The following is a 12,961-nucleotide window of genomic DNA, read 5'->3' as shown; positions in this document are numbered from 1 at the left end:
GAATATGGATTTATTTGTATTTTCAACATATAGACATCCAGTTAGACCAGCACCATTTGTTGAAAGTGCTGTCTTTTTTCCATTGTATGGTTTTGATTTCTTTGTCAAAAAAAACAAGTATCTGTAGGTGTGTGGGTTCATTTCTGGTACTTCTGTTTGATACTATTGATCCAACATTCTGTTTCTATGCCAGTACCATGCAGGTGTTATTACCATTTCTCTGTATTTTTATTACAGCTTAAGATCAGTGATGGAAATACCTCCAGATGATCAGTTGATGTATTGGACCATTTTGCCTATTCTGTTTTTTTTTTTTTTTTCCATATGAAGTTGAGAATTTTTCTTTCAAGATTTATAAAGAATATTGTTGTTATTTTGAGGGGAATTGCATTGAATCTGTAGATTGCTTTTGGCAGGATGGCCATTTTCACTATGCTTATCCTATTGTTCCATGAGCATGGGAGATCTTTCCATCTTCTGGTATCTTCTTGACTTGAAGTTTTTTCTTTTTTTGAGCAAGTCTTTCACTTGCTTGTTTAGAGTCACACCAAGGTACTTTATGTAATTAGTGGCTATTGTGAAGGGTATTGTTTCCCTGTTTCTTTCTCGGCCCTTTTGTCTTTGGTATACAGAAGGGCTTCTGATTTTTTTTTTTTGAGTTAATTTTGTATCCAGCCAATTTGCTGAAGGTGTTTATCAGCTGAAGTAGTTCTCTGGATGAATTTTTTGGTTCGCTTTTGTAGACTATCATATGATCTGCAATTAGGATACTTGACTTCTTCCTTTCCAATATGTATCCCCTTGATCTCCTTTAGCTTTATTGCTCTACCTAGGAATCCAAGTACTATGTTGAAGAAATATGGAGATAGTGTGCAGACTTGCCTTGCAGACTTTCAGTGGGATTGACTTAAGTTTTTCTCTGTTTAGTTTGATGTTGGCTATTGGCTTGCTGTATATTGTCTTTACAATTTTTATTTTTGTGCCTTCTATCCCTGATCTCTCCAAGACTTTTAACATGAACGTGTGTTGGGTTTTGTCAAATGGTTTCTCGGCATCTAAGGAGATGATCATGTGTCATGTGGATTTTCTCTTTCATTTTTTTTATTATGGATTACATTGATGGATTTCCAAATATTGAACCACCCCTGCATGCCTGGAGGAAGCTTACTTGGTCATGGAGGATGACATCTTTTATATGTTCTTGGATTCAGTTTGCCAGTACTTTATTGAGTATTTTTTCATCAATGTCCATAAGAGACATAGGTCTGAAGTTCTCCTTATTGGTTGGGTCTTTGTGTAGTTTAGGTATCAAGGTTGCTTCATAGAATGAGTTTTGTAATGTTCTTTCTGTTTCTATTTTGTGGAATACTTTGAAGAGAATTGGAGTTAGCACTTCTTTGAAGATCTGGTAGAAACCATATGGCCATGGACTTTTTTTGGAAGGAAGACTTTTGAAGACTACTTCTATTTCCTTGTAGGATACAGGACTATCCAATCTTTCTATTTGATCTTGATTTAATTTTGGTAGATAGAATCTATACAGAAAATTGTCCATTTCTTTTAGATTTTCAAATGTTGTGGCATATAGGTTTTTGTAGTAAAACCTAATGATTGTTTGGATTTTCTCAGTATCTATTGTTATTTTGCCCTTTTCATTTCTGATTTTGCTTATTTGAATAGTTTCTATCTGTCTTTTAGTTAGTTTGGCTAAGGGTTTGTCTATTCTGTTGATTTTCTCAAAGAACCAGCTCTTGGTTTCACTGATTCTTTGAATTGTTTTATTTGATTTTAATTTACTTTGTTTGATTATTTCCAGCCGTCTAGTCCTCTTGGATGTATCTTCTTCTTCTCCTCCTCCTCCTCCTCCTCCTCCTCCTCCTTCTTCTTCTTTGTTTTTTTTTTTTTTTTTGTAGACTTTCAGGTAGGCCATTAAGTTGCTTATCTGAGCTATTTCAAATTTCTTCTTGAAGGCACTTAGTGCTGTGAACTTTCCTCTTAGCACTGCTTTCCTTGTGTCCCATAAGTTTTGGTATATTGTATTTTCATTTTCATTGAATTCTATGAAGTCTTTAATTTCTTTGTTTCTTTCTTCCCTAACCCAGCTGTCATTGAGTAGGGAGTTGTTCAGTTTCCATGTGCATGTAGGCTTTTAGCTATTTAAGTTGTTGTTGAGGTCCAGCTTTATTCCATAGTGGTCAGATAGAACACAAGGGATTATTTCTATCTTCTTGTATCTGTTGAGGCTTGCTTTGTGACCATCTACATGTTCTACTTTGGGAAGGTTCCACGAGGTGCTGAAAAGAAGGTATACTCTATTGAATATGGGTGAAAAATTCTGTATTTATCTATTAGGTCCATTTGATTTAAACCTTTGTAAGTGCCTTTATTTCCCTATTTAACTTCTGTGTAAATGATCTGTCCCTTGGTGAGAGTGGAGTGTTGAAGTCTTGCACTATTAAGGTGTTGGGATCAGTGTACAATTTAAACTCTAATTATGTTTAATTTACAAATGTAGGCACTTGTATTTGGGGCATAGATGTTTAAAATTGTAATGTCCTCCTAGTGTATTTTTCCTTTGATGAGAATGAAGTGCCCCTCCTCATCTTTTCTGATTAATTTTGAAAGTCTATTTTATTAGATATTAGGATAGCTACTCCAGGTTGCTTTCTGGGTCCATTTGCTTGAAAAACAATTTTCTAGCCCTTTACTCTGAGGTAGTATTTTTCTTTGTTGCAGAGGTGTGTGTCTTGGATGCAGCAGAATGTCGGATCCTCTTTCTGGAACCATTCTGTTAGTCTGTGTTTTTTTTATTGGAGAATCGAGTCCATTGATGTTGATAGATAATAGTGACCCATGTATGTTAGTTCCTTTTATTGTGTAGCTGGTGGTGTTACTGTATTTCATTGCTTGTTTTCTTTTAATTTTTGTTAGGAAATTATCTCTATCCTATGTTTCCGTGGGTATAGTTGTTTTCCTTGGATTGGAGTTTTCCTTCTTGTATCTTCTGTAGGGTTGGTTTGCTGTGTAGATATTGTTTAAGTTTAGTTGTGTCATGGTATATTTTGTTTTCTCCATCTATGTTGATTGAAAGCTTTGCTGGGTATAGTACTCTGGTTTGGCATCTGTGTTCCCTTAAAATATGCATGACATCTGCCCAGGCTCTTCTAGATTTCATAGTTTCTGATGGGAAGTCTCGTTTAATTCTGATAGGTCTACCTTTATATGTTCCTTAACCTTTTTCCCTTCCTTTTTTAAATATCTTTCTTTCTTTCTTTCTTTCTTTCTTTCTTTCTTTCTTTCTTTCTTTCTTTTTGTTCTGTAGATTTAGTGTTTTGACTATGATGTGACATGAGGATTTTCTTTTTTGGTGTAGTCTACTTGGTGTTTTGTAAGCCTTCTTTGTGTTTATGGACATTTCTTTCTTTAAGTTGGAAAATTTTTCTTCTATGATATTCTTCAAAATATTTTCTGGACCTTCTAGCCTGGAATCTTCTTTTTCATCAATTCCTATTACCCTTTGATTTCGCCTTTTCATGGCATCCTTGACTTCTTGGATATTATGTGTTTGAGACTTTTTAGATTTTACTTTTTCTTTGAGAGAAGTATCAATTTCTGTAACTGTATATTCAGCGCCAGAGATTCTCTCTTCCATCTCTTGTATTTTATTGGTGATGCTTACCTTTGTGGTTCCTGATCTTTTCTCTAAGTTTTCCAACTCCAGGGTTTTCTCATTTTTTTTGTTTTTGTTTTTTTTTTTTTCCTTTATTGATTCTAATTCTGTTTTCATGCTTTGCATCATTTCCTTCATCTCTTTGAATGTGGATTCCTGTTTCTCTATCATGGTCTCTATTTTATGTTCCTTTCCTCCCTCTAAGCCACTATTCGTGCCTCCTTTTTTTTTTTTTTTTTTTTTGCTGTATTTGCCTGAGTTTTTTTGAGAGCTTTGCTCATTTCTTCTTTATTAGCCTCCATTTGTATGGCTCTTTCTTTGAGAGATTATTTTGTTTCCTTTGTGTGCCTCTAATAACTGGATAAGCATAGCTTTAAAGTCATTTTCCTGTGTTTCCTATGAATTGAAATATCCATTGATTTGGGGGGGTTGCTGGTGGAGCCATGATGTCCTGATTTCTGTTGGTGTGTTCTTTTGCTGACCTCTGGCCATCTGCTTCCCTGCTCTGTAACTGTTTGTTTCAGGAGTCTGTACTTCAGATGGTTCTGTCTTTCTCTGGTGTCTGGAGTATTCTTCCGGAAGATGAGAGAAGTACACTGGGTTGAGAGTGGGTGTTGGTGTTTCAGCTGTACCTACGGGTGGAAAAGCAGATGGTGCAGAATCGTAATTGCAGGCAAGGAGTGTGTGTGTGTGTGTGTGTGTGTGTGTGTGTAAGTGTGTCTGAAGGAGAGAGTTCTAGAGAGTGTAGATACTTGGAATGTTGGGGGGGTATGCAGGCACGAGAGGGGGTCCGAATGCTAGCACTGTTTCCTGGCACAGTTTTCAGGCACAATCTGCCTGCACCAATTTTCTGAATACTTCAGTGGTCTACAGTCCTGTCATACTGTTGTTCTGATATTCAGATCTCTCTGGGCTCCAGGAGTTGATTGCCTGGACTTCACTGGTAGACTTGCAAAGCAGGGGTTTCAGTGTTCATAATGTTGTTCCAAGAATCCTTATGTTCCTTCAGAACTTGGGGACTGGTGTTGCAATTCACTGGGAGTCCAGCCACTGCAGCAGAGCTAGGAGGCTGCTGGCACAGATACCTTCTGATAGGCCCTGGGGAGCTGTGGTCCTGTTTGACTTGGTGGAGCTGCTGGCACTATGTTCTGTGCTAGGAGCTGTGGGCACTGTGGGCCGGGCACTGTACTCCATGGCAGGCACTATTGGCCACCTCTGCAGGCTCTGCCTCTGCTAAGGAGTAAGAAGGGAGGCCTTTTGTGGGGGAAATGCCAGGGATTGAATATCTGTCTCAAATCTCTAGCAGGGTGTTCTGTGTCAGGAGCAGCCTGCACTGTGCTCTGTGCTCAGAGCTGAGTGCACTGTGGACAGCCTGCACTGCCTTTGCTGCTCCCCACGCCCATTAAAGAGGAAGTGCTTGCGAATTGAATCCCTAGGAGAAATCAGCAGAGAAGTCCGCGGTTGACCTGTATCCATCCTATTGGTCTCAATTTAGGGTTTATCTTTTTCTCCCCAAAGTCTCGATGTAATTGTTCTGGGTTCAGCTGCCCATCCACTCACCAATTTTAAAGTTTAAGATCCTCTGCCCCTCAGATATGGTGTGCGCTGGGAGCTGCCATCTTGGATTCTCCCTGTTTTAATTTTTTTTAAAAAATAAAATGCCAATTTTACTTTTGAAGGTATAGCTGAGATCATACCTTAATGATAAAGTACTTGCCTTTCAAAATGGAGAACCTGTTTTTGATTTCCAAAACTGATATATAAAAGTCTGTGTGGTCAGATGTGTTATGGAACTGCTCTGGGGAAAGTTGAATATAATCAAAGCACATTTCAAGAATAAATGAAAATACTGTTTTTAAAAATGCTATTGTGATGAAGCACATGTGTAGTTCCAATCCTAGGGAGGAAGATATAGGAGAATCTCTGGAGCTTTCTGGCAAGTCCCAGGGCAGTGAGAGAAACTGTTTCAAAAACCATGTGGATGATTCCTATAGAGATGTGATGTTGTCCTCTAGTATCTATATCATAAAAACATGTGAACAGGTACCTGCATAACATATGTGGCCACACACACACACACACACACACACACAATTCTAGAATAAAATTTTATTTTGTAGCTAGATATTGTTTATGTCAAATGTTTTTGTACTTTTATGCAAATTTATCTACTCATACCTTAGCATATTTTAATAAAAGATAATTTTAAACAAGAGAAAACATTTAATTTCGGCCCTCAAATCATCTTAGTTTCATGAAACTATACACCTAATATTCATGTATTTTTCTAGACTTTCTCATTAAAGAGACTAAATTTATAATTTCCAACAATCCAAAAAGTATTCACTTTAAATCTTTGCTTTATTGCTAGTTGTCTGAGAAAGTGCCAGATTGATTGCCAGAGTGGTTGTACGAGTTTACATTCCCACCAGCAGAGGAGGAGGGTTCCTCTTTCTCCACAACCTCTCCAGCATGTGTTGTCACTTGAGTTTTTCATCTTGGCCATTCTGATGGGTGTAAGGTGAAATATCAGGGTTGTTTTGATTTGCATTTCCCTAATGGCTAATGAGGTTGAGCATTTTTTAAATGCTTCTCTGCCATTCAATATTCCTCTACAGAGAGTTCTCTGTTTAGCTCTGTTTCCCATTTTTTAAGTGGATTACTTGGTTTGCTGCTTTTCAGCTTCTTTAGTTCTTTATATATACTGGATATGAGTCCTCTGTCAGATAAAGGGTTGGTGAAGATTCTTTCCCAATCTGTAGGCAGTCGCTTTGTTTTGATGACAGTATCCTTTGCTTTACAGAAGCTTTTCAGTTTCAGGAGGTCCCATTTATTGATTGTTGCTCTTAGAGCCTGTGCTGTTGGTGTTCTGTTCAAGAAATTTTCTCCTGTACCAATGAGTTCTAGGGTATTCCCACTTTTTTTTCTAGCCGATTTAATGTGTCTGGTTTTATGTTGAGGTCTTTGATCCACTTGGACTTCAGTTTTGTGCAGGGTGATAAGTATGGATCTATTTTCATTTTTCTACATGTAGACATCCAGTTAGACCAGCACCATTTGTTGAAGATGCTATCTTTTTTCCATTGTATGGTTTTGGAATCTTTGTCAAAGATCAGGTGTCCATAAGTGTGTGGGTTTATTTCTGGGTCAACTAGGAATAGCGCTTCCTCAAGATCCAGCCATACCACTCCTAGGCATATATCCAAAAGAGGCTCAAGTACACAAAAAGGACATTTGTTCAACCATGTTTGTAGCTGCTTTATTTGTAATAGCCAGAAGCTGGAAACAGCCCAGATGCTCCTCAACTGAAGAATGGATGCAGAAATTGTGGTACATCTATACAATGGAGTATTACTCAGCAATGAAAAATAAGGAAATCATGAAATTCGCAGGTAAATGGTGGGACCTGGAAAGGATCATCCTGAGTGAGTTGTCCCAGAAGCAAAAAGACACACACGGTATATATTCACTCATATAAACATACAACATAGGATAAACCCACTAAAATCTGTACATCTAAAGAAATTAAGCAAAAGAGAGGACCCTAACTAAAATGCTCAATCCCCATCCTGAAAGGCAAAGAGGATGGACATCAGAAGAAGAAGAAAACAGGAAACAACCTAGGAACCTGCCACAGAGGGCCTCTGAAAGCCTCTGCCCTGCAGACTGTCAAAGCAGATGCTGAGCCTGATGGCTAACTGTCGGGCAGTGTGAATGGAATTTTATGTAAAAAGTGGGAAATATTAAGAGCTGGAGAGGACAGGAACTCCACAAGGAGAGCAACTGGACAAGATAATTTGAACGCAGGGCACTTCCCAGAGACTCAAACTCCAACCAAGGACTATTCATGGAGATAACCTAGAACCCCTGCACAGATGTAGCCCATGGCAGGTCAGTGTCCAAGTGGGTTACCTAGTAATGGGAAGAGGGACTGCCTCTGACATAATCTGATTGGCCTGCTCTTTGATCACCTCTCCCTGAGCGGGGAGCAGCCTTACCAGGCCACAGTAGAGGACAATGCAGCTACTTTTGATGAGAACTGATAGACTAAGATCAGAAAGGAGAGGAGAACCTCCCCTATTAGTGGACTTGGGGAAGGGCATGCATGCAGAAACAGGAGGGAGGGTGGGATCGGGAGGGGAAAGAGAGAGGGGCTTATGGGGTGATACAAAATGAATAAAGTGTAATTAATAAAAAAATAAATAAATAAAATCTTTGCTTTAGGTATTAAAAACACAGAGATCCCATTTGCTTTATCATTAGGTTTCACTTTTCATGAATGAGAACTTTCATTAAAATAAGAACATATAAAAAGAAGCCTGTCTCAAACTGAAATGACTTTATTTGTAATCTTTTTATTTTTAGATTTATTTATTTTTATTCACTTTACATCCTGGTTATAGCCCTATCTTTCTTTCCCTCCCCATTCCACCATCCCTTCCTCCACTTACCTCCTCAGAAAAGGGGATCTCCCTTTCCCATCCAGCCTAGCTCATCAAGTTGAATCAGGACTGAATCCTCTTCTGCTGTTGCCTCTCAAGGCAGTCCAGCCAGGGGAAAGTGATCAAAGAGGTGGCAAGGTTTAGTTCTTTATATATACTGGATATGAGTCCTCTGTCAGATAAAGGGTTGGTGAAGAGTCCATGCCCAAAGCAATCAATCCCCATGTCCTTTACTAGAGGACTCACATGAAGCCAAAGCTGCCCATCTGCTGGCTAACACTTTCTAGGGGTCCTAGATCTAGTTGATGCATGGTCCTTGATTGATACTTAAGTTTCTGGGCCCTGATTAGTTGGCCCTGTTGCTCTTCTTATGGAGCTCCCGTCACTTCCAAGTCCTTTTTCTCTTTCCTCCCACTTTTACACAAGTCTTCCTAAGCATAGCCTAAAGTTTGGCTTTGAGTATTGGCATCCGTTTTGAGATGCTGCTGGGAAGTGCCTCTCAGTGGGAAAATGATTACTGTATACCACATAAACTATTGTGTGAAATATATAAACTATTACACTAAATTTAGCTATGGGAGAGGAAAATGGGAAAAAGGGAGAGAGGAAGTGGGAGGACATGAGGGAGGGGACGTCAACTGGGATACAAAGTGACTAAATTGTATATAATAATAATAATAATAATAATAATAATAAATTAAAGCACTCAAAACAATTTAGCACTGTCCTTCAGGAGAGTAATCCAGTAATTTGTGCTTCCAATGTGGACATGGATCTTGAGTGAATGTTGTTACCCAAATTCATTCTGTAAAGTGATCAGATGTGCAGGAGCTTTGAAAAGCAGTGTTGTTCACTCAGAAGAAAGATGCTTTGTTTTTTTTGCTACAAGATGGGAATTTATACTTTAAGCCACAGCAATTAACCAAGTATACAAAATCCTTGGAAATATTTTCAGCCTTTTTTGCCATCTTCATTATACTAGTTCTTTGCATCTTATTGCTTGTTTGGCATCTCTCAGATAATTATGTAACTCCAAATTGCTACCTCAGAGCCTTCTTACATTATATACTTCTTACATTCTTTGTAGACTTTCTAAATACTTATATACTTCTTACATTCTTCGTAGACTTTCTAAATAAACATTCTCTTAGTGACTTGCCAACTTGCTGAGGCTCTTGCTTCCTGAAAAGATCTCTTTCAGTTGTATTTACTGCATTCCCTTATTCCTCTGCTTATCTTTATACTAGTGGAACTTACTTATGTATAGCTGGACTACAGCCTCTCTAATGGAGTAGAATTAAGACATAATTTTATTTATTGTTTATTTTCCGAAGAGTCTGTATTTCCACAGAGTCGATGAATGGTTAGGTTACAGCACATGTAGAAATGTATTTTTCTTTGTTGATGTCTGTTCACTTGTGGTTATTTTTTTATGTTTAAAATAATTTGTCACGACCTAAAAATAATGTACTGAAATGGAATCATCTTGTTTGGGATCTCCGGTATATATATTGAAACATTTCCTCTAGTGTCTCTCATGCTATGACCCTAGCATCATTGCATTAAATTATTTTGGAGTAGAGTAATATAATTGATGTTTCTTATACTGTTTTATAGGAGTATGACAAGTAAGGATATGAGCCAGGAAGTTCTCACCTCTAAATTTTGAGAATCAAGTATAATGTATATAGGAGCTTAGTTTTTTTTAGCAAATATCAAAATAAAAACAAAAGAGCTAATAAATGTAATGTCTGTATAGCTCTAACTATAACAGAAAGAACATTGATCCAAACAAGAGCTCACCCTAACACAGAGAAAGATAACTCTCCTGCAGCCATATAGCATTTGAGTTTCTTATGGAACTTTTAGGACCACTTAAGTTAAAATGGCTGGAAATTTTCACACCATAGCTTCATCCAAAGTTCTCAAAAAATGTATCACAACTTCAGTGTCCTAGCAAAACATCACCCACATATTTAACCCAGAAGCTCAGGAACAAGTAAAGTATTTATACTTGCACATCAGTTATTCTGTATTTACCTTGTAGTTACTTAAGCATATTACTTTATTATGAGAATTTTGTTTGAGTTTTGCAGATGTTCTTTGGAACCAGCCAAACTTTTATAACATTATTTAAATAATAAAAATTTATTCATAATATCAATTTTCAAAAAACAAAAAGACTCACTTGTTATCTGGTGACTTTATTAACTACATTACACAATTATTGAAAACTACACACATCTTCTAAACCATATCAAGCAGAGCTGATTGCTGGTGTGTCAATCAGCAGCATCGCCTCTGTTTTATTTAACTAGGCTAAGAAAGGACAGCATGGATTTATAGCATTATAATTAGCTATAAAGACCTCATGATAAGTGTCAACTACACCAAGGGTATTTACAACGGTCTTTATTTAATTCCAGGGTTTTGTAGATGGCTCAGTGGGTGAAGCACTTGTAGCAGCAAAATGAAAACTTGAGTTTTGATCCTTAATACCCATGTAAAAACTAGGCTTGGGAATGTACATTGATAAATCACAGAGATAAAAGAGCAGCAACAAACAGATTTCTGAAGTACCTTTGAGTTTTCTAGCCAGATTGGTGAGCTCTGTGTGAATGAGAGACCCTGATTCAAAATATGGTAGAAAGCAACCCAAGAAGACAACAGATGTCAATCTCTGGCATCCATAGGCACGTGAAAAGAAAACATATATTCATGTATATACATGTATTAACCACCGAAAGATTCAATTAAAAATAAAATTAAGTTAAAAATAAAGCTTTTTAAAGTTTATTTATTTATTTATTCACTTTACATCCTAATCATAGCACCCTCCCTCCTCTCCTCCTAGTCCCACCCTCCCTTCCTCTTTCTTCTATAACCTCTCCCCTTGTTCCTCAGAAAAAAAGTAGATTTTTAAAATAAAATAAATTACAGAAGTTTTTCTTTTTTGAACATTAAAAAAATAGAACTTGTTGGAATTTTCCTTTGATGAGTATGAAGTGTCCTTTCTCGTCTTTTTTGATTAATTGTGGTTGAAAGTTTATTTTATTAGATATTAAAATGGCTACTCCAGTTTGTTTCTTGTGTCCTTTTGCTTGGACAACCTTCTAACTCTTTACTCTCAAGCATTGCTTATTTTTGTGGGAAAGGTGTGTTCTTTGTGAGCAGCAGAATGTTGGGTCCTGTTTAAACATCCATTCTATTAGTCTGTGGAATCTCTGAGTTGTTTTTATATGCATTTCTTTGATGACTAAGGATGCTGAGCATTTTGTTAGGTGTTTCTTTGCCATTATATATTCTTCTGTTGAGAATTCTCGGTTTAGCTCTGCACCCTATTTTTAATTGGATTATTTGGTTTATTGTTGTCTATTTTCCTGAGTTCTTTACATATTCTAAATATTAGCCCTCCATGGGATGCAGAGTTGATGAAAATCATTTCCCAATCTGTAGGCTATTGTTTTGTTCTGTTGACAGTGTCCTTTGCTTTACAGAAGCTATTCAGCTTCATGATCCCATTTATTAACTGTAGATCTTAGAGCCTGACTTACTGGTATTCTGTTCAGGAAATTGTCTTCTGTGCCATATAATGTAGGATAGCCACATACAGGCCTAAAGAAGCTAAATACTAAGGAAGACCCTAGGGAGGATGCATAAATGTCATTCAGAATGGCAAACAGGATAGACACTGGAATTAGTGGAAGAGAGGAAACAGAATGGGAGCCTACTATAGGATGTCCTCCGAAATGTTCCACCCAACAGGGTATCGAAGCAGATGCAGAGACTCACAGTAAACTTTTGGGAGAACACAGGGAGTCTAATGAAAGATGAGAGAGTTGGGGATAAAAGGACATAGAGGGGACAGGAGGCCCTCAAGGAGACCAACACAGCAAAAAATTCTGAGCTCAGGTGGTCCTGCAGAGACTGATACACCAACCAAAGACCATGCATGGGGAGGACCTAAACTCCCTGCTCAGATGTAACCCATGGGCAGCTCCATTTGGGTTACCTAATAAGGGGAACAGGAGCTGCCTATGTCATGGACTCACTTGCCTGTTTTTTGCTCACTTGCTTCTGGTGATGTGGCCTTATCAGGCCACAGAGGAAGAGGATGCAGCCAGTCTTGATGATACTTGATAAACTATGGGCAGATGGAAAAGGAAGAAAACTCCGCCTTTCAGTCGACTAGGGGACTTGATAGGGGAGATGAAGGAAGGAATGTGGGACTGGTAGGAGTTGAGGGAGGGAGATTCAATTGGGATATATAATGAATAAATTGTAAAAATGTATAAAGATAATAATTTAAAAAACTAAAAAAGTAGGGTACAGACCTAAACATAATTCCCAACAGATGAATATCGAATGACCAAAAAACACTTAAAGAAATGATCAGCTTTATTAGTCATCAGGAAAATGCAAATCAAAATAACCCTGAGATTCCATCTTACACCTATCAGAATAGCTAAGATCAAAAACTCAAGTGAGAACATATGTTGGATGTGGAGAAAAGGAACCACTTCTCAGTTACTGGGTAGAGTGCAAATTTGTACAACCACATTGGAAATCAATCTGATGCTTTCTCAAAAAATTGGAAATAGTTCTACCTTAAGACTCAGTTATACTACACCCAGGCATACATTAAAAATATCTTCCACCATATAACAAGGACATTTGTTCAACTATGTTCATAGCAGCTTTCTTTGAAATAGCCAGAAACTGGAAACCATCCAGATGTCCCTCAACTGACAAATGGATAAAGAAATTATGGTACATCCACACAACAGAATCAGCTATTAAAAACAAGACATTATGAAATTTTCAGGTAAATGAATCTATCTGGAAAATA

Source organism: Meriones unguiculatus, chromosome X (assembly GCF_030254825.1).
Source record: "Meriones unguiculatus strain TT.TT164.6M chromosome X, Bangor_MerUng_6.1, whole genome shotgun sequence".
In the NCBI taxonomy this organism is placed as follows: domain Eukaryota; kingdom Metazoa; phylum Chordata; class Mammalia; order Rodentia; family Muridae; genus Meriones; species Meriones unguiculatus.
This window is presented reverse-complemented; position numbering follows the sequence as displayed.